Source organism: Macaca mulatta, chromosome 16, assembly GCF_049350105.2.
Source record: "Macaca mulatta isolate MMU2019108-1 chromosome 16, T2T-MMU8v2.0, whole genome shotgun sequence".
Lineage (NCBI taxonomy): Eukaryota > Metazoa > Chordata > Mammalia > Primates > Cercopithecidae > Macaca > Macaca mulatta.
In genome coordinates this window covers 54,357,450-54,381,042 of record NC_133421.1, presented here as the reverse complement: position 1 = coordinate 54,381,042, position 23,593 = coordinate 54,357,450, and positions in this window count along the sequence as shown.

The following is a 23,593-nucleotide window of genomic DNA, read 5'->3' as shown; positions in this document are numbered from 1 at the left end:
CTCTGTGCCAGGCAAGACAAAAACCAGTCGAGGCATTCCCTTCAAAAGCCGAAATGTTGAATGTGCATTCTACTCCTCTCTTTTATTTCCCAAAGAGAAGCTATACATTGAACTTTTCCTTTTGATCATGATCTGTGCTAGCTTTGGGGAAAGTCTCATGCAGTTGACATGAAATGACTTTTCTTACTTGTTTCAGTGGAGATGTTTTTGGCTTTCAGTTTGCCTGGGATATGGCAACTTCCTAACTGGCTTCCGGCATTCTTATAAAGGCATTTTGGAGCATGTGTTGTTGTTGAGTCAGTGTTTCTGCTGGGGAGTGAGATCTTGAGCTTCCTATTCCACCATCTTGCTGATGTTACTCTGTAGCTACTTTTTAATATAACGTCAAAATCTACCAAGGTATTTGATTGTCATTACTTTGTATAAATCTGTGCCATCTCCTGGAATGTTCTGTATTCTAATTAAAGTACTTAATACAAAATTTATTTCAGTATGAATATTTTTGTGTCACTCTGAGGATTTGTACGCCTGAGAATATGTTTAGCGTCTTCTCATACTTAAATGACAGTTTGGCTGCATATAAACTTCTTGCTCTAAATACTTTTTTCCCCCCAATACTTTAAAATATTACCCTATTTTTAGAAATTCTTTTTTTTTTTTTTTTTTTTTTTTTTGAGACAGAGTCTTGCTCTGTCGCCCAGGCTGGAGTGCAGTGGCGCGATCTCCACTCACTGCGAGCTCCCACCCCCCGGGTTCACGCCATTCTCCTGCTTCAGCCTCCCGAGTAGCTGGGACTACAGGCGCCCGCCACCTCACCCGGCTAGTTTTTTTGTATTTTTTAGTAGAGACGGGGTTTCACCGTGTTAGCCAGGATGGTCTGGATCTCCTGGCCTCGTGATCCGCCTGCCTCGGCCTCCCAAAGTGCAGGGATTACAGGCTTGAGCCACCGCGCCCGGCCTAGAAATTCTTTATTTTGTTGTTGGTTGTTTCTAGTGTTGGTGTTGAAACATCTGAAATTAATCTGATTCTTGATCAGTATTGCAGGATCTGCTTTTTATTCTATAGAAACTTTTGTAACTGTCTCCTTGCCTTTGATATTCTTCCATCTTTAAATAAGACATCAAATGTGGGTTTTTCTTTATATCTCCTCTTTGGAATTATCTGACTCTTTTACTGTAAAGTGTCCTTCCTTCTTTTATTTGGGAAAATTTATCTCCATTATTTCTTCAAATGTTTTCTCTTCTTCTTATTGCTTTCTGTTTCTGGGATTTCTATTATTCTCATATTACTAATTCTAGTTGTATTTCTCTCTCCCTCCACTTCTTAGATTTTCTTTTGTGTTTTGTATTTTCTTGGCTTTTTATCCGTCCTTTTGGGAGATTTTCCTCAATCCAGTTTTTCACATTTTTGAATCTGTTCCTTAGCTAATTCATGCTATTTATTTGATTTTTTTCTTCATTTTAACTAGGTTTTTTCATATCTATTATTTCTTATAATTTTTATCATCTCTTTCGGTTCTAATGTTTCTTCTTTGGCACCATATGTAACCCGCGAGTTGTTTTTATTTTAAATAGTTGTTCTTTTCAAATGTATTTTTATTTTGCCTTGTGAGATCATTTTCCCCAGGAAATATTGGCTACTTTGTCAGAGAAGAGTAGACCTTAAGCTGCAACAGCCCTAATTAGCTCAGATTAGGGAGCTAAGCCCTCGAGCAGGGTAGGTGGGGGAATGTGTGCTGATATCTTAAATTCACATGTATTTATTCCTGAAGTATATGTTTCTCTTTCCCCCCCCAGGGCTGATGAAACCTGCTTTCCTTTTGGTTTTCACATCGATTAATAAAATGATGTGGCTCATTTCTCATCCTCCTCCAAGAAGTGGCCAGTTTCTGGTGGGTTAGAGAATTCCCAGGGGCCATAAGATAGAAACTGATGCTATTTTAAAAATGCCAGAGTCTTCGCTATGCCTAAATATGGCCACAGGAGAAGGCCAGGTACAGAAAAACCAATTAGTTACTTCTGGCCCTCAGGTCAAGGCCTCATTCTTTGCCCAGAGGAAGTAGCATCCTGAGATTGTAAAAGTTAATCAATCTTGAGAGTTTGGAAGGGGAGGAATGGGGAGTCTGCTCAGTTAGTCTCCACCTGTTTTTATTAATGCCTCACAAATACATATCTTCTGCACTGCTTTGTTTGTATTGCCTCACACACCTGGACCAGAACTGAGAGCCATAAGGATGAGGACAGAAATTGTTTGTCTGAGGCAGCAACAGAGAAGAGCAAGAGGAAAACACCGAGGGTTCCTATTTTACTGTACTCTCCCAATGTATGCCGTTATTCCTACTGTTCAAAGGCAAAGCCTCACTCGTATACCAGTCCTAAAGAGTATAACTCCAGCTCTCTTGACAAATTTCTAGGTATTTTTCCTCTGCAGTACTTCAGAGGAAGGAGTCAGCCATCATACTGGTTCAGTGTTTTGGAATATCTTGATTTTAATCTTATTTCTAATTTTTCCAAAAGTTTGATCTTGAACAAGTTACTTTATTTCTCCTTAGTTTTCTTAGCATAAAATGGGATGAATACCTAACCTTGATATCGATGTAAATATTAGAAAATAACATATAAAAGTGGTTAGTGCTGTTATTGGCATAGAGTAGAAATTCAATAAACCATAGCTACTATTGTAATTATTGCTGTTGTTACTGTTGTTGTAACAGAAAATTAGAGCTGAGCCTACCTTTCTATTCAGCAATGGGATGTTCTGGATAATGGGATGCAATGTTGCTGTGCTCTTAATTTAAAAGGTCATCTTTGCTGTGTTTAGGATAACATCACTGAGATTGTTTGTTTTTCCTTTGGGGCTATGTATAACCACTCAGAGGATTTGGGAGTCCAGGCTCCAGGAAATGGAGATGTAGCTGACAGCTGTCTTATGAGGGGAAGTAACTGACCCCTATAACATGATAAGAAGCAGAAGGAATGGTGTGGGTGACCATTGTGGATATTGGGAATAGCCATATTCAGATCCAGCATTTACTTTCCTTCTTGTCTGTTTCAATTCCTTTCTGTTAGAGCCCAATGCCTTCAATAAAGGAACATTAGACACTACAGAGTGGTTTTCTTGTGCTTGGGTAATTAAGAGATGTAACTGTCCATTTTGGGGATGATGAGTCTTGAGAAGTTTGATCATGAGATGGTAAGAAGAGTCTACGAAAAGCTGGTCCAATCTCAGATGACTGACTGAGCTGACAAACAGGATGGACCTGTGGGGCAGCCCAACAGGACTCAGGGATTCTCAGAAATACCTGGGATGGGGAACATGATAAAAGACTGCGATTCCTAAAGTAGTAAGACAGGAGATAGAAAATTCTGATTCGACATTAAAGGAAAGTATGCCTCACTATAGGATGGAGGATCAGGACCTTTGCCTTACATTTCTAGTTCCAAATGATCTGTATTAATATTAGCACCCTCCAGCACTCTATACCTGCTTGCAACAGAACAAATGCTTGTTGCCTCCTCTCTTACTTAGAGGGCTCTTGGGGACAGAGCTCTTGACTTTGAGTCACTTGATTGTCAGACCCCCTGCCCTGGGTACTTGGCTTCCACTTTGGTTAGCAACATTGATTTCTGCAGTGGACCTGGCAACATTATGGTCAGCTACATCCACTGTGGGGCCTCAGCAACATGTGTCCTCAATTTTCTCTTCTCAGGGCGGATATGAAGTGGGAAGCAAAGAAAATATTTCTTCTTATTTCTTAAACTTATGCATATTTATTCTTGAAATGTATACTTCTTTTTTTCCCTCAGGGCTAATGAAACCCATTTTCCCTTTGGTTTTCACATCTAAAATTGTGTGGCTCATTTCTCATCCTCCTCCAAGAAGTGGCCAGTTTCTGATGGGTCAGAGAATTCCCAGAATGCATAAGATAGAAACTGATGCTATTTTCAAAATGCCAGAAAGTCTTCCACTATGTCTAAATATGGCCGCGGGAGACATGTGTTCTTTAATTATGTTCTCCCAAGTTCAATAATTACTTAGGAAGCTTCTTGGAGTGAAAGATATCTGAGCAATTCATAGGGGCTTTCATTGCCTCCTAAGTCACCTCTATAAACTCCACTCTACAGACATCATAAATTCCAACAGGGCTGGACAAAAGCAAGCCCCCGCTTCTTTGGGATAGCCCCTGTTTCCTTCTACTCTAAGCAGTGACTCTCACAGCATTTGTTATGAACTCCTCAGATCTCTGTACATAGCAACCAGGGCATGAGGTGAGCTGGTCTCTTCCCATTAAACATGATGCCATCAAGCTGTTCCTGTCAGTTACTGCCACTAAAATTACAGCTGTTGGTCACCCCTTAGTGGAAAGAGTCAATTTCCTCCCTCCTCTTGCTTTGTCAGTTACTACCATTAAAATTACAGCTGTTGGTCAGCACTTAGTAGAAAGAGACAACCTCCTCCCTCCTCCTGCTTCTCAAAAATAACCTGCCTTTTACTCAATCCCTACTAGAAAATGCATATACCAACCCAGAGAGAGGTAAGCTGAGAACCCCAGCAGGCTGAGTTTTGAACCTGAGGACACGCTTGCCAGGCTCTCAGGAACTCAGTTTGAGCCTCCATGCTTCCCACTCTCCCACTACAACTGTCCCAGAGTTTGAGCTCTGAGATAAGAAGTGTTTCATCCTTCAAAGAAGAAAAGTCCATCAGGAAAAAAAACCCCACAACAATCCCATAGGTCATGGAGAAAGAAAGACAGGTGTGTGAGTATGTGTGTGTGTGTGTGCATGTGTGTGTGCCCCCGGGTGTGCTCATGTGTGCACATACATGGGGTTCTTATATGTGCGTTTAATGGGCATACATGATTTTTGTGTGCGTATGTCATGCAGGTAGTGTGTTGACAATCAGATAACTCCTTTTTCTTTTCTTTTTTCTTTTTTTTTTTCTGAGACCGAGTCTCACTTTGTCGCCAGGCTGGAGTGCAGTGGTGTGATATCAGCTCGCTGCAACCTCCGACTCCCTGTTTTACGTGATTCTCCTGCCTCTGCCTCCTGCGTAGCTAGGATTACAGGTGCCCGCCACCACACCCAGCTAATTTTTTGTATTTTTAGTGGAGACAGGGTTTCACCATGTTGGCCAGGATAGTCTCAATCTCCTGACCTTGTGAACCGCCCGCCTCGGTCTCCCAAACCTTTGGGATTACAGGCGTGAGCCACCGCGCTGGCCGTTAACTCCTTTTTCCTCTAATTTTTCTATCCATGGCCTCCTTTTCCTTACCCTAAGGTAACCTTTTATAATTTATTTGCTTCATTTTATCTATCTTTGTGTGTATGTGTGCAGCAAGAAACTGAACAGAATTTTGGCAAAGAGGGTTGTTTGTAGATGTGAATAGTTCCTCTTGGCTTGGTGGAGGTCTTTTTCCTGGAAGCCACTTCCTGGGGCTTACGTGGGGGAGAGGACATAGTCTTCTATTGCATTTACAAACACTGCTCCCCTGGCCACCTGCCCACCCTTGATGAGAAGGTTGTGTGCTCTGTATGAGGAAGAATAACTTGAGGCAGCCTGTTAATCGTACCTAAGTAAACATAGAATAGTAAGTGGGAAATGACAGTGGCTTTTGACTATCTTTTTAAATAAACCAAACCCAAGTGCCTATTTGTTTCAAAGCTTCCTCCATTTAACAATGTCTTAGAAACATTTCTCAGATTTAATATCTCATGATTCTTCTTTAATGACTCACTGATACAATCATATTAACCCAAGTTCCAATCTCCTTCTATCTGGAAGCGCTACATGAGATTTTGGAGTCATATGGACTCAAATATTGAATTGGATTACTAGTCATGTAATCTTGAATGAGTTAATTATTTCTCAGTTACCTCATATGGAAAAAGGAGATAATAAGAAGATAATAGTGATACCTACCTAATAGGGTTATTTTATAGATTAAATGAAACCAATCTTGTAAAACTTTCAATGGAGATACTTTTCATATAGTAAATCTCTTCAACTATTTTTATCTTTTCTCTCTGCTCCTAGCTATTATCTGTGCCAATTCTGTCAATCTTCTCTCTCCTACTTTCCTACTGTATTGGCTTCCCAGGGCTGCCATAAGAAAATATCACCAATTGGGTGGCTTAAAGCAACAGAATTTTTTCCCTCACTGTTTTGGAGGCTAGACGTTTGACATCAAAGTGCCATCAGGGCCCTGCTCCTTCTGAAGGTCCTAGGGAAGAATTCATCCTTACCTCCTCCAGCTTCTGGGGCTTCTGGCAGTTCCTGGCTTGTGGCAGCATAATCCCAACACCTTTGTCTGTCTCCACATGGCCTTCGCTCTTGTCTCTGTGGCCTCTCCTCTTCTTGTAAAGACTCTAGTTATTTGATTTAGAGTGCATTCTAAATCTGGTATGAGGCTGGGCACGGTGGCTCATGCCTGTAATCCCAGCACGTTGGGAGGGCAAGGTGGGAGGATCACTCGAGGTCAGGAGTTGGAGACGAGCCTGGCCAGCATGGTAAAAACCCATCTCTACTAAAAATACAAAAGAGAAAAAAATTAGGCAAGCGTGGTGGGGAACACCTGTAATCCCAGCTACCTGGGAGGCTGGTGCATGAGAATCACTGGAACCCAGGAGGTGGAGGTTGCAGTGAGCCGAGATCACGCCACTGCATTCCAGCCTAGGTGATGGGGTGAGACTCCATCTCAACAAAAACAAGCAAACAAACAAAACAAATAAATCCAGTACAATATTATCTTGTGATCCTTCATCTTCAAAGGTCCTATTTCCAAATAGGGTCACATTCTGAGTTTCTGGGTAGACATGAATTTTTTGCGGGATGTTGGGGGGACTATGTTCACTTTTCTTCATCCTCACTGCCATGACTTAGAGCAATATTCACCTGTGTGACTCTACTACCCTGTGAATTGATCTGACATTTCTCTGGTCTCACTCATATCCATTCTCCACATTGCTTCCAGAGTGGTCTTTTAAAAGTACAGACAGATCTAATCAAGGGTGCTTTTTTCTCAAAACCCTCTAAAAGCTCCTGGTTGTCTTTAGGGTAAAATTAAACATCTTAGCATTCAAGGCTCTTCACAAGTTGGTCCCAAATTGCTTTTCTAACCTAATATCCCACTGTATTCTGCATTACTTTCCATCACCTATTCCAGCCCACTCTTAACTAGGTCCAAGGGAGAAGTTCACTATTGCTACAACCATGATGGGCTTGTTCTGGAGACCAGGCCCATTTGAGTGGAAGGCTTCTTGACAGTGCTTTGAGACAGGCATTAACTCAGGCGTGGGTGTAAGGGTAGAATTTGGAGGCCAGTTCTAGACAACATGAGTCAAACACCAGGCCTGAGGGATAAATTTAGTTCCATAAACACAGATGAAAGTGTTAGAGCCAAGATGAAGAACAGGCTTAGGAGGGGAAGACAAGTTGGTGACGTAGTTGAGACTCTAGTCCTTGAACTGAATGAGTATGATGAATCCATTCACATATTGGAGGTTGTCCAAGTGGCCTGGGCTGGGCTGGCTTCTTAGCACTGGGGCAGAATAAAAAGTACATTCTACGGTCAGTTTCCACAGGTCCCTGTGGTCAGCAGGGAGGGACACATGGACCACAGAGGCCAGTGACCTAATCCTTGTGACTCTCTGTTCTCTTCTGTGTTTATTCTGTGGGACTTAAGGCATAGACAACTCTAGGTCATAACTTGTATTTGTAGCTGTTTACTGTTGTGGTTTCCTAAGCAGCTGAGCAGATGGAAGGACTGAGCCTTCACTCTTTTTGAGGATGTCAGATCTGGCCTGTCTTAACTTTTGCTCTATGCATCTTCTGGTTCCTGAGTCAGTTTGGACCCAGGCTGATCATTAATCAGGAGGCCAACCTCCACCAACTGAAGGAGCTTGACTTGGTGGCCTCTAAGGAGTTCCAGCTCTGATACTTTAAAATTGAATCCAGCAAATTAACTGAAGGAGGCTGCATTCTCTCTTTCAGATTTGGCTGATTTGCTCAATGCCTGACTTGCTGGGTAGCTGACATCCTGTGATCCTCAGGCACAGGCTGCAGTTAAGAAAGCAATGAGGGACTTAAGCTGCTTTAGAAGTGATTTACAAGGCTCACAAGGTATAACCACCTCTTACACTTATGTTAGAATTTTTTTTGTTTTTTGTTTTTTGTTTTTTTGAGACAGAGTCTTGCTCTCTTGCCAGGCTGGAGTGCAGTGGCATGATCTTGAACCTGGGTTCAAGTGATTCTCCTGCCTCAGCCTCCCAAGTAGCTGGGACTACAGGCATGAGCCACCACACCCAGCTAATTTTTGTATTTTTTTTAGTAGAGATGGGGTTTCACCATGTTGGCAAAATGGTCTTGATCTCCTGAACTCATGATCTGCTTGCCTCAGCCTCCCAAAGTGCTGGGATTGCAGGCGTGAGCCACCACGTCTGGCCACTTATGTTAAAAATTTTAACAAAACTTTCTGTCTTTCTTCCTTCCCTTTTCCTTTCTTTCTTTCTTCTTTCTTTCCCTCTTTCTTTCTTTCCTTCTTTCTTTCTTTCTTTCTTTCTTTCTCTTTCTTTTCTTTCTCTCTTTCTGTCTTTTCTCTCTCCTTTTCTTTCTTTTCTTTTCCTTTTCTTTTCCTTTTCCTTTTCCTTTTCCCCTTCCTTCCTTCCTTCCTTTCTTCCTTCCTTCCTTCCTTCCTTCCTTCCTTCCTTCCTTCCTTCCTTCCTTCCTTCCTTCCTTCCTTCCTTCCTCTTTCCTCCCTCCCTCCTGCCCTTTCCCTCCCTCCCTCGTACAGTACTGTATTGTGATAATCGACATAATTTATGGATGAGATTTGCATTCCCAACAGTCTTCAGATCTTGATGCTTTTGCACTATATAGAATTTTTTACTTTTGAAATGGGTCCTGGGGACAAGATGTTTTGAGTATCTGGCTGTTTTGAGAATCTGGCTTGAAGGTAGGGGGCAGAAAAACACAAAAAGTATCTGGCCTTTTTAGCTTTCTAAATGGCACAGCTGACTGAGGAAGCCCGGCATGTGAGCAAGCCTCCTAAGAGCTCCTGACACTGGTCATTTGTTGAAGGGAGGCTATTTTAGCTGCACCTCACTGCCACTTTTTTTCTTCTAACAGTCTTCTAGTTTCGACTGGCTTTGCCAGAGTAGTCCTATATTTCACTGACATAATCATTTTAGGCATATATGCTGAGTAGGTGTGTGCTTATAAATTACATGTGCTTACAAGAATATTCCTCAGGAATGCATTGGTACAACATTTTTGGAGGGCATTTTAGCCACCTATGTTAAGAGACTTAATGATATTCATAATCTTTGACCCAATCATTCTACTTTTAGGAATTTACCCTTCAAAAACAGTAAGAAAGTGTACCCAAGTTATTCATCAGTTTTACTTATGAATGTAAAAATCTGGAAGCAGCAAAAATTTCCAACAACAGATATTGATTAAATAAATTACATATGTCTTGCAATGGAATGCTCTATGACCATTAAATGATATGAATAAATATTTAATAATATATGACAATGCTCATGCACAGTGGCTAATGACATGTATATTAAAGAAACGTATATTCACGGTAACAGTGGCAACCTCTAAATCAAACTTGTCCAACTAGCGGCCTCTGGCCCACATGTGGCCCAGGACAGTTTTGAATGCAGCCCAAGACAAATTTGTAAACTTTCTTAAAACATTAGTTTTTTTTTTGTCTTTGTTTTTTTTTTTTTTGTTTTTTTTTTTTTAGCTTATTGGTTATTACTAGTGTTAGTGTATTTTATGTGTGCTGTGCAATTCTTCTTTCAGTGTGGTCTAGGGAAAAAGATTGGACACCTCTCTTAAATGGTGGCATTGTGGGTGCAATTTTTATTCTTTATACCTTAGTATATTTTACTACATATGCAATTTCCTTTAATTAGCAATCATCCCTCTTATGATAACAAAGAAAATTATATATGTGCAATGAAAAGAAAATAATAATCCACATTATTAAGTGTTAAATTTAATAAAAAATATTTTAAAGATGTCTGTTTTTATATAAGATGCCTGGAGCATGGTAGAAATGATCCTAAGTATGTTGGAGTAATATATTTTCAACAGGGAGATGAGTTTAACATTTTAAAAAATATTTTTGTTTTCTTATGGAAATCCTTTTTGATTCCATTCAGTGTAGAGGCTCCATCTATCTCTACCTGCTAGATCTCAGTATCCTTTCATTACAGCAAATGTTTGTTGAGAATCTGCTTTATGTTCAGTGTTATACGAGGCATGATGTAGATACAAAACATAAGTTCAGTCCTCCAGAAATCTGTAATTTAGTGGAAGAGATCAGTATTATATATTTAAGAAAAGACTAGGCTTTGTTATGGTTAAGCTCTCAAATTTCAGTGGCTGCTCACAATGGTTTACTTCACGTTCATGTGAAGGTCCTGGTCAGCTGGCACTTCTTCCACAGGCTGTGATTGAGAGGTCCTGGCTCCTTCCAACTTGTGGTTCTGCCATGAGACCTTGAATTTTCTGCTGAAACCTCTGCATCCAGCCTGCAGACAAGGGAAGGGAAAGGATGGAAACTTGCACAGGAATTTTCCATCAGCCAGTCCAAGAAGGAGCATTTTTCACTTTCCCCAATATTTCATCGATTAAAACTCAGCCATGTGGCTCCATTTATGCAAGGGAGTCGGGCAGCCTGGGGAAGATGATTCTACTTCAGGCAGCTGCTTCTACCCTGCTGGACAGCTGGCGATTTTTACCATAAAACAAGATAGTAATAAGGATAGAATAGAGGTAAAAAGCTTTATAATTACTTCCTTATTTTTTGTTTTCTGATTTTTATCTAATTGTTGTAATGAAATAAGTGAGATCCATGATTCAAGCCATTAAATCCATTGTTCCTTTCACCTATCCACCACTCAGTGGATAGTTTTTGTGGCGTCTACTCTCTGCCAGAGCCTGGATAAGCAGGGAAGACTGAGGGAAAGGTGCTTGCCTTTATAGATCTAGGGGTGTCCTCATGCACATACCAATTGTGAAGAAGTGGAGCCAAGTGTCCGGTATTTTACAGTGGCTTGAAGTTAGACAGACTTCAATTCAAATTCAAATTTTGGCCATGACAGAGGCACTCTGTGACCTTGAGAAGGTTATTTAACCTTTCTGAAATGCGATTTTCTCATCTATAAAGTGAGTATCATCCCACAGTGTTGTCTTTATAAGAATTAAATAATAAATAATGTGTGAAGCACAAATGTCCTGGGTCTTAGAAACTCAAGACCACAAGAAAATAAGGTCTCATATATTATAAAAAATAATTTCTTAAATAAAAAAATTCATGACCATGATTAACATTTACATAGTTGAGAAGGCCATAAAGTAAAAGGTAAAAGTGCTTTTACCCTTTGCTTTAAGTCCTAACACCCAGAGGTAATCATATTTACCCCTTCTTGCCTAACTTTCAGAGATTTTTTCCGTGTAAGCAAGCATCTGCACATATATATGTATGCTTTAAAAAAATTCCAAATGGAGTTATGCTAAACAGGGTTTTGTGTTTTCCTTGCTTTGTTACATCAGAGACCTTGGACATTTTCCATATCACCGTATATGAACCAATCTTACTCTTTTTAATAGCTGATTAATGCCTCACAATATGTGTATATGTCACGGTCTAAGTGTTCCCTATTGATAGATATTTGGCTTATTTCCTGAATACCTCATTTGTTCCCTACTCATACGTATTACTCACTATATGTCCACGTGTATTTTGGCATACTTTTGAGTTCTCTGTGTTATCTGTCTTTTTCAGTACTAACAACAAATAGTGTAAATTAATGAAGCTTTATAATTTTTAAAATAACATCTCACTAGTGCTCCTTCAATATTTTTCTTTGTCAGAATCTTCCTGATTTTCCCACATTTTTGTGCCATGATATAAGTCACTTATGTGATGTGTTTGTATTCACTGCATTTGCAAATTACTTTAGGGAAATTCATTTCTTTTGAACATGAGAACTTCCAGTTAGGGAATAGTCAAGTGTTCTGTGTTCCTTAGATGAACTTTAAAGTCAAGTTCCTTCACATTTCTTAAGCAAATATTCCTGAGTATTTTAATCTTTCATTGTCCTTTTGTAAATTGGATTAAAAATTTTGTTACATTTTTCTAACTTTTTTTTGGTTAAATTGTTATCAACCATTGACTCAGTTCTCTTATTTATTTATTTTTGGCTTCGACTTATTATATGTTTTACTTGTTTTTAATTGACACATGATAATTGTACATATTTATGGAGTACACAGTTATATTTCAGTATATATATACATTGTGTAATGATCGAATCAGGGTAATTAACATATTCATTACCTCAAACACTTGTCATTGCTTTGTGGTGAGAACATTTAAAGTCCTGTCCTCTAGCTATTTTGAAGTAAACAATACATCATTGTTGACTACAGTCACCTGCTGTGCAACAGAACTCCAGAACTTAAATCAATTCTCTTATTTTTAAAAAATATTTTTAAATGGCCTCTATTAAACTTTCCAAGTATAAATCACACTATCTGTAAATAATGATCATTTTTCCTTCTTCATTTTTTTAAACTTCTAAGTTATTTTTTATGTCACACTGCATTGGAAAATATTTCCAGAAAGATGTTACAAAAAGATGGTGATAATGGCCCTTCCAACTCTGTTTTTTCCTTTAATGGGAATTTTTATAACAGTTTCCTATTAAACAGGTAGCATAGTTTGAGATACTAATTTTTTCATATTAAAGAAAACTTCATTATGACTTTCAATATCTATTAAAATGAGTGTATGCTTTTTGGCCCTTTCGCCTATTAATGTGGTGACTTGTAAGAACATATTTCTTAACATTGAACTATTCTTAGATTTCTAAACAAGTCTCAGAGGGTCTTGATATATTGTTACACAATACAGTGCTAAATTGTCTTTGTAAGACTTACTTTATAATTTTTGCATTGATACGCACTAGTTAGATTGGGTCTTAAGCGCTATCTTTGATATTTTTGTTATTATTATGAGGACTGTAAAATAATAACTTGGAAACTTCTAACCGTGTATTCCAGCATGGTTTAAAAAACCAGACTCTCTTTGACAGCTTGCACCATTGGTCTGTTTATTTTTCTCTTCCTTGAGTCAAGTTTGGCAGTTTCTATTTTCCATGAAAAGAGTTCATTTCTTCCAGGTTTTAAAATCTGTTGCTTAGACATTTGCAGCTATTTCACGTAATTATTTTCATTTCCTCTTTCTCCATAGTTGTTTTTCTATTATTATTCCTTCTCACACTTTTTCTCTTGATTAATTTAGGTAATAATAATAGGTGGTTTACCTATTATTATTTTAACTACTGTTTTCTTTCAAAGAATCACATTGTATATGTATCAGTTCTACTCTTTTTGTTTTATAATCAATTAATTTCTGCCTTTGTTTTTATTGATACCTATATATCACTTTGCTTAAGCTTTTTTCAGTTATTCATTTTCTGCTGCTTTGTGTCAAATGCTTAATTAATATATTTATTAATATTTTTACAGTCATTAATTTTTTTCTGAATACAGCTTTACATATCATAGAGAGTTTTATAAATATTTATATTTTTAAAATATATAAAAGTTATGCCTTCCTGTTATCTATATGGTCAAATAGTTATATGAGGCTTTATTAATGACAAAGAATTCTGACTCCTGGCATATGACTGGAAGCAGATATGGAAATAGGCAATAAAATTAACTTTAATGCTTATACTGTGTTTTATATGTATACCTTCATCCACTTGTCTACTTACTTTGACATACGCCATGGAATTGTCTCAGGGAAGACCAGGGGATTCTCAGTGGATCCTTTTAGGTGGAAGGCCTCCATTCCTGCCTCAACCATGATAATTCCTCTTATTTCTTTTGCATATAGTATTTCATTTGAAGATTTTATATGAAGAAAAGTCTCAACAGTTTATAATGTTTAGAACTTACTAAACTTAAATACACGGGCAGTGTTTATGTTGAAATCCAGTGGTAAAAACCGAATACATTATTTTGACTCCAAGAAGCCCTTGATGACAAGATACATCATTATGCAATGTGACACTAAGAAATAAAATGGCTCATTAAAATATGACATGCCACAGATTTTAAGAGGCATACCAATATCAGATATGTTAAAATGTGAAAAATAGTTGCATCTTAATGTGGAATAAATATGGCATACACTTGTTAGGTGTCAATTTAGAATTAAAGTCCTAGATTTGCTTGATAATTTTTTGACTCTGCTCAAAGGGTGAGGTGACCAATGAAAGATTAACGAAAGAGGAACTCCAGTAGAAGATTATTTGCTAACTAAACATCTGAATTCAGCTTAAAAAGTGATATTTCAAACTTTTCTTCTCAATGTTCTCATTCTGAATGGTCCAGACACCACTGGCTTTGCTCCATCCCTTTGGCAAGACAGCACACCCAGAGCTGGAGTCTGCTACTCATTTGGGAAGGGGAGATGTCCTGGGCCCAGGGTTTGGAAATGTCTTCTTGGACAAGCTTACGCCGGTAAGCTCCCAGATGAACTCCTGCTGTTTGGTTCTTCCACCCTGGGCCATGAGTATCCCAGCAGGAGCCCCTTCTGCAGCAGTAGGTCCCACAGTTGGGAGGGCGATGGCGTCATCACCTCCTCTTCACTCTTGGCATCCTCTGCTGCTTTCTTGACTGTCCTCCAGAGGATCTCAAAACTTCTCTGTGCAGTGGTTCTGATGGCCTCAGAGCAGGAGTGTATAAAAAGTAGCAGTCTGGAAGTCCATCCCAGAGCAGCCAACCCTAGATCTGAAAAATGGTTTATGTCTCCCATCATCCTAAACATTTATACAAATTACGTATTTAATTTTGTGGTTTTTGAGCACAGATATAATATTTTCTCCAAAATTTTTAAGCAAAACGTCCCAGGAAGATGTGCCCTAGGCACATCCTGTTGTTTTGTGTAATCCAAACACTATTAAAGTAAGAGAATACTTAAGCTCCAGTTGCAGAAGCATGGATAAAGGACCCAGGAGAAATTGGGTTCGGTCCCATCTGAGTCACTTAGGAATTATGTGATCTGGGAAAGTTAGTTAAATTCTCTAAATTTCAGTTTCTTCATTTGTAAAAAGGGAATTAAAAACACCAACCTCTCACATGATTATTGCAAAAACAAAATAGTATATTTAGACCATCACAGTCCTGGGGGTGTGCTGCGTGCCCAACAGCAGTTACTTTCCCCTCACTCTGTGTCCTCCCTTTCTTAAGAAATTATTCCCCCCTGCCAGGCTCAGGCCTAGAGGCAGAGGACCAGAAGGGATGTAGGTACCATCTAGTCTCCCCAATCTCTGCTAAATCTGTACCCCAAAGTGCCCTAAAATGATAGCTGTCTCACCTTGTCTTAAAAATCTCCAAACAAGCAAATTGCCACTATTTGGTAACTAATTTCACCTTGCCAGATTTGTCCTTTCATGTAGTTGCCTATTCAGAAGAAACATACATTGGACTTATACTGTGCCAGGACTAGGCAAGGTCTCAAAATGTAAAAAGATGTTTGACATAATCCCCTTCCTTAAGATGCTCATAAATGGGAAAAATCTGCAAAAAAAAAAAAAAAAAAAAAAAACAATCTCAATGCCATGCAATTCATGCTATGATAAAAAGATACCCACAGTCTATTATAGATTACACAGCATGGGCATCTTCTAGGATTTGGGAGGAGATGGATGACACAGAGGGAGTATTAGAAACGCTTCCCATGGCAGCGGACACCTGACCTGAAACCTGACATGCAAAGGTGAAAAGGGGTTTTGAATTTTCATTTCAGGCAAAATCTCAGAGGTAGAGAGTGTGATTTGGGAAAGCGAAAGTTGTTAAGTAAGACTCAGCATAGATATTATGAGGAATGCTGAAGGGACTGAGGTGGTGGACAAGAGACATATTGTCCAGCTTTACCCCTGTGAAAATGCCAGAAATAAATAAATCCAAAGGCAGAGAAAAAAGCAAAGTTTCTGTTGCAATCCAGGTAGACTTTGTCGAAAGTCTAAGCTAATGGCTGGGGCAAAGTGGGAAAAGCCAGGTTTAAGAGGCCGGGTGCGGTGGCTCACGCCTGTAATGCTAGCACTTTGGGAGGGCAAAGTGGGCAGATCACCTGAGGTCAGGAGTTCAAAACCCACTTGATCAACATGGAGAAACCCTGTCTCTACTAAAAATTTAAAAAAAAAAAAAATTAGCCAGCATGGTGGCACATGCCTATAATCCCAGTTACTCAGGAGGCTGAGGCAGGAGAATCGCTTGAACCCAGGAGGTGGAGGTTGCAGTGAGCTGAGATCACACCATTATCTCCAGCCTAGGCAACAAGAGTGAAACTCCATGTCAAGAAAAAAAAAAAAAAAAGAAAAAAAAAAGACTTGAAGGAGATACAACCTTCAAAATAGCAATGTACAACTTACTGGTCTACATAGAATCAGTCACTGTAGTTCTTAATTTCTATTTCCTATGCAGTGTTAGGGCTGCTGTTAAAAAAAGAGGCAATAGGAACATTGATGGAGAAATGTGATATTTTAAATTTGATAAAAGTAACAACAACATTTTTTAGCATATAAAGAATACACTATCTGTTGCCGAGTTAAGTGGTAAAAAATGGCATTTCTAATCATTTTATTTTTTCAGCTGTTCATTCATTTGTTGATTCATTCTATGAAGTCAATATGATATTTTCAGGCTGATGGGAGAAATGTGTATAATAATGTGAGTTAAAGTACATTATAAACTATAGGGTGACATTATAGTTTTTGTGACATACATTTTGCTCATTTGATTTCTCCCAATGGCCTTTTGAAAAGTCCATTTATGCTCATTTTACTTGCAAGATAACTGAGGCACAGATTTGCTTGAACAGTAGCTAAGTCAGGAATGAGTCTTAGATTGGTTCAGTTTCAATGCCACACTGCCTCCCTCGATTATACCGATATTGAGATGGAGATTCCTTCTCATTTTGGGAAGCTGTTAGGGATTCTGGGTTATACCAGCAACCTGCAGGAGGAGACGAGAATATGTCTTGCTTCATGTTAACTCTCTCTCTCTGACCCCTCTAAACAAATCATTTGGCATGCTATCGGAGGGGTGGGGGTTTATTTAGTTTCCCTGGATGTTTCTTTAGGGATGTTAAAAGGAACCAGCCAATACTAATCTCAAACAGGATATCCTTTAGGGAAAACACTCCACACTAAATACAAACAAGAGATTTCAAACTGAAGAATTGCAAATACTGAATAATCCCTTTAGTTCTTGGGGTTTGTGTGTGTGTGTGTGTGTACATGTGCACATGCGTGCATGTGTGTACATGTGTAGTTTCAGAGTATCTCTTGGACTTAGAGTGGACCACCCAGTAAGGATATGTGTGAATCCTTCTGCTGCCGTGCATAGATCTTGGTGAATGTACCTCCAGGGTTCTTTCTCCTTCTACATATTTTTTTGTGTATGCACATGTGTTTTTCCATTGACTTCTTTATGTGCTGATATCTCTCTTTGTCTTTTTTTTTTTTTTTTTTTTTCTTTTTTGCCAAGGACCTTGCTTCTGGAGTAGTCAAGTCTGTTAGGACAGTTATAAACAAAAAGGATCAGTGAGTTCATTCCCCCTAAATTCAGCCAGGACCACCAATGATGAATCATGTGGATTGGGACTAAATTTGCCCTGGGAACAAATCATCAGCAGACTTTGCTGTCTTTTGGCTTTAGTGTTTGGTCTTTGCCATCACTTGGCCATGAAAGTAGGAACCTACTTCTAAGAGTCTTCTTGCTGAAGCTCGGTCAGTGTCCCCGTAAGAAGAGGGAGTGACACTTCACTCCCCTAAGACTCTGCTGCATTTATGTTTGAAAATCCCTTTCCTGCCTTCCAAGTGTTCTTCTGAATACCCCATTGTTAGAGTCATACTCACCACCCTTTCTAGGGATTTAATGGCTAAATCAGATCTTTTTTCATGGCACGTCTCAAGGCTCAAGGCGGACCCCAATCCTTATCTCAGCAGCTGATCTTTCCCACTGAAAACCTGGTGCCAGTGTGTCCCAGAACCCTCGCAGCCTCTGAGAGAGTACTTCAGCGTAAACAAAGTGAAATACCAAGAGGATATTTACAGCCACTGACCAAACTCCCGATTTCCTTGGCTGGCTCTGGAGACAATGCAGTCCTGCATCAGCCCTCAATTGTACTGTCAGAAATTGATACGGGACCGAGATTGAGAAAATATTATGTTAAGCCATTCAATAGGCAAACAAAACATTGTCTTCCATTTCTTTAGAGGATCTGGGGCTAAATGTTTGTTTGTTTTCACAATGATATCATCAGTCATTGCAAATTCTGAGCCTCTCCTACCTAAACTTCCTGATCCATTTCCCAGGGACCCTTGAGAACCAGGCTTTGGAGCTGGGAGAGCCCCATGGCACCTAATAGCTTGTGCTCCTCATGGCAAGGGATAGAGCTCTTCTCAGCAAGCTCTTGTCCACTGAGCCCCACTGTGCAAACTCATAAAACTCGATTCTCAGTGGAAGCATCTCATATATATTAAAATATAGGTATTAATCTGTTCTCATGCTACCAGTAAATACATACCCAAGACTGTATAATTTATAAAGAAAAAGAGGTTTAATGGACTTAGTTTCACATGACTGGGGAGGCCTCACAATCATGGTGGAAGGTGACAGAGGAGCAAGGGCACGTCTTACCTTACAAGGGTTCAGAATACTTTCTCCAATAGCTTTGACCTCTTACCTGGCAGCAGGTAAGAGATCGTGTGCAGGGAGCTGCCGTTTATAAAACCATCAGATATCATGAGACTTATTCACCATCATGAAAATAGCATAAGAAAGACCCTCTCCCATGATTCAATTACCTCCCACTAGGTTCCTCCTATATATGGGAATTGTGGGAGCTACAATTCAAGATGAGATTTGGGTGGGGACACAGCCAAACCATATCTATCTATCTATCTATCTATCTATCTATCTATCTATCTATCTATCTATCTATCTATCTATCTGGATGGATGGATGGTTTTCATGCCAAATGCCTCAAGACAAGTCCCCCTCTGGGCTAATATTACCAGTCAACTGATGCTGACAAATTGAAATCTCTAGATTTTGTTTTTCAGACCTGGAGGGAAAGGCAATCAACTACAGGGTATGCTTAAATTAGTTCCTTCTGCTTTCGAAGCAAATTCTTTCTCAAGAATCTAATCATGTATTAAGAATGCAGCATAGCGTTTTAGCCTCTGTAATGCATTGTAGGATTCCGTTAGATGCTTGCACTTGACCTTTATAGTTATGTTCATTTTTTCCCAACCTCATACCCAAGTGTTCATATATCCTCATTTCTTTGGTTTTGTTTGTTGAAACTAGAATGGCTTTCTCTTTGTCTTGCAAAAGGCTAGTCATCTCTTCAGGCTTGACTTAAAGAACCCTTCTTCAATCCATCCCTTAGGAGGTGTTGTACATAATCTTCGGCCTCCTTCCCTCTATGTTTTCCTTATCTTTTCCACAATTTGCTCTTTCTACCAACAGCTTTATGATATCCAGTGCTCTCTCCTAGGGTAGGAACCAGGTTCAGGCAAGTGAGGTGCCTAGGGTACAAGACGTAAGGAAGTGCTCACTTTCAGGGTTGTGCACTTCAGGTCTGAGCCCTGGGCATCTCACCTGCCTCGTCCTCATCCTGACCTGCTGTCCCAGAAAAATCCTCTTGAGAAAGACTATTATGACTCATATTGATCTAAGTGTAAATGCACTGCTTTATAAGCAAATCCTATGTGTAGGCTGCTTTCTCTTGATTTTTCATTTTAAGATGTTAGCTAATGATCTCTTACCTGGGCACAAGACAGTTTAGCTCACTTAGAACTCTCCCTACACCAGGCACACACGCTTTTCTTCCTACATTCTTACAACGTGATCACACCCCAATTTCACAATTTTGGGTTAGTCTACATTTAAATTATCACGACCCCTTAAGCATTATTATAGCTGAGTCTGTAGAATACAGTGTTTACATTTCCTTCCTCTATAACTTTTTGCTTTTCTTAGAATTAAAGATTTCTTTAACGTTTTGTGTTTGCCTCATTTTTCAATTACCTGTCATAATTGAAGCATAAATCATTGTCAGAACTGCAAAAGTCCTTTCAATAAGGTTAAAACACCGGGAAACCTACTGATTCCATCTCCTCTCACCTTGCTCCTCCAGCCCCTGAGTCCCCTACTCTGCACACTAGAGTGCCGGATCTCTGGGCTTGCTGCTCAGCAGGCAAAGTGAGTTTGCCCTTCATCTTCCTCCTGGGAATTCCTTCCCATCTCTGGTGCCTCATCTTTGTGTCCTCGATCTCAGAATTTTTTATTCTTGATTTATTCTGTCTTTTAGCAGAACACATCTTTGAGACCTTGCATGTACAAACATGTCTTTATTCTCTCCTCACACTTGATCGATAGTTTGGGAATAGAATTCTGGGTTCAGAATACTTTCTCCAATAGCTTTGAAGAATTGCTTCATGGTCCTTTGGCTTCCAGCACTGCTATGCAAAATTTGGTTCCTAATACTTGTACGTTGCTTTTCCCTTCTCTTTGGAAACTTTTAGGATCTTCTCTTTAGCCTAGTTTCTGAAATTTTAGGATGATGTAGCTTGGGTTAGTGTTGGGCACTCAGTATTTTGTTTTTCTTTTGGTTTAAATCTGGACATTTAGTTCTGGGAATTTCTCTTGCATTCGTATTTTGAAAGTTTCCTTCCTTCTATTGTTTTCTTTTTCCCCCCATTTCTCTTTCTAAAATTCTTATCAGTCAGATGTTGACCCTTGTTCCAGTTATCTATTGATATAAACCATCTCAAAGCTAAGTAACTTAAAACAGTAGCAAGCATTTATTTGGCTCACAAGTCTGCAATTCAGAGACTCCTCAGTTGGCATAGCTTATTCTCTGCTTTATGTGGCATCACTGGGGCATCTCCATTGGGAATAGAGTATCTGCTTCCAAGATAGGTCAGTCACAGGGCTGGCAGGGTGGTGGTGGCTCTCGATTGGGGGCCTTGGTACTTTCCACATGAGACTCCATGGGGCTGCTTGAACTTTCGCAGAGCATGATGTCTGGGTTCTAGATATTACAGGAGGCCTGGATAGAAATTGCAGGGCTTCCTATGACCTGGCCGTGGAAGTCCCACAATATCATGTCTACCACATTCTATTCATCAAGCAAATCACTAAGACCAGCTCAATTTCAAGGGCAGGGGATTAGACTCTACCTCTCAATGAGAGGAAGAGCAAAAAATCCGTAGCCATCTTCAATCTACCATAGCACTGATTCCTCCAATTTTTAAATATTTCTCTCTTATTTTTCCATGTCTGACTTTCCTTAGGTTTTAGATTTTCTCAACTTTATTTTCTGGCCCTTCAATTGACTTTTAACAGCAACAAAAAAGTTAACCATATTGGTGTATTTTCATGAACTTGTCCCTGAACTCAACAGTTTTTGCTATATAGACACAATATTTTTTCACATTATCTGAGGATGGAGGTTGCAGTTTGCTAGTTTTGGTTTTCTTCTGCTCCATGCAAATTCCTCCTTTTTCCTATTATTTTTCTGTCAATTTGTTTTTTATGTTAGAGATTCCCCTCGAACTTTTGGCATTCTTTGGCTTAGATGCTGACAAGGAACTCTGGGTGCAAAGGACAAGTATGTTGACTATTAGGCTTTATCATAGGGTGATGAGGCCTGGGCCAGCTTTTTCATCAGATGAAAAAGCTTCCTCTATAACTTTTTGCTTTTCTTAGAATTAAAGATTTCTTCAACATTTTGTGTTTGCCTCATTTTTCAATTACCTAACATAATTGAAGCGTAAATCATTGTCTGTTGTTAGTAGTAGATTGTTAGTATCTGTAGGTGCTTTTCTGGGATCAGCCCAGAGAGAAGAAATATTCACATCCTGCCTAGGAAGTATCTTAAGACTGTCTGACAGAGACAGTCTGGGAGCTACAGAGTCCAAAAGAGCTAACAGTCTTACCAAGCAAAATGCAGACATTCGTTTTTATAGTCCTGTTTTCGATATGACACTTCACCCTGTTCCCATCTGCACCTGACATCCACAGTTCGGAGCTGCTGTGGTTCACTGCTCCAGAGATCCAGCCTCCAATCTTTAGTCTGACTTGGGAAGGAACTCCCCTGGTTGCTTAGGAGTAAGGAGAGGGTGAGGGGAACCAACTGCCCTATATACAGACTGTCAGTCTATCCTGTTTTCAGTCTTATGGCTCAACTCTGCTCTCAGAGGTATCTAGTATCTCAAATTCCAGAGCCTTTCTGGACTGCAAATCAGCTTAGCTTATTTTGATTTTCTCTTAGTAGTCTTCGGTTTCACTGTCCTCTTTAGTAAATCTGTAACCACACAATTATCCTTTTTAATCTTCAAAGATGTTGTCAACATTAAAAAAATGTATTGCCCTTTTTTCTATTCTCTTTGTTTTTATGAGTTTTCACTTTTTCCCCCCATTACCATCATTTTATTAAGGTTTTGAAAGGGCAGGGAAGTAAATAGATGTCGAGTTTGACATGTTTAACCAGAAATCTGCCTGTATATTTTCCTCCGGTGAGGAACAGTCGACTGTTTCTTTTGAGATAAAAACAATTTCCTTCTAGATGACCCTGAGGAGATTCAAGGAGTAGGCTGAAGAGTCCCTCCTTTCTGACCTACGGGATAAAAGCGTACTTAGTAGGGCTAATCTGGAAAGTGTGTAAGCAGCTAGCAGCCGTGTCTGCTGTGGGGCCCCACAGATTTACATTTCAAACAGAGACAAGCAGAGTCACATACAGCCTAAGTCTCCTGGCTGCCTCCAATTCAGGGACCAAAGAAAAACCACACCCAAATGTATTGGATGTGTAAGTCACTAGGCTAAGCAATTACATGCGATGCGTCTCATTTAATTCTCATAACAACCTTATGATGAATGTATTATTATTAAACTGTTCCTTTATTTTAGAGATAAAAGCATCTCAATCACAGAAAATTGTTAGCACCTTTCCAAGACCACAAGGCCGGTGCATGGCAGAGCAACCCAGGAGGCCTACTTTTCAGACTACTGTGTTGTTACTCCACTTTGCCTCTTACTTGTTCATCGCTTGTGAGAAGTGAGAGTCCAGTTACCTCTCTTGTCTGGGGACCATCACATGTGGGCCAGAGATTTTTTGTCCCTGGCCTGGGTGTTGAACCCAGGAGAAACCCATCAACCTTTCAAATATGAAACTAAGATACAAGAGAAAATGTTATCTTGGGCCACTGTCAATTGGGTGAGGAAGATGGAAGATTGGAGCATGGAGGATGGGAGAGAATAAAAAATGTATCCCAGTAAATGTATAAACTGTATGTATGGGCTGGGCATAGTGACTCACACCTATAATTCCAGCACTTTGGGAGGCTGAGTTGTGCAGATCACTTGAGCTCAGGAGTTCGAGACTAGCCTGGGCAACATGGTGAAACTGCATCTCTACAAAATTTTTTAAAAAAATTAGCCAGGTGTGGTGGTGCATGCCTGTAGTCCCAGCTACTTGGGAGGCTGAGGT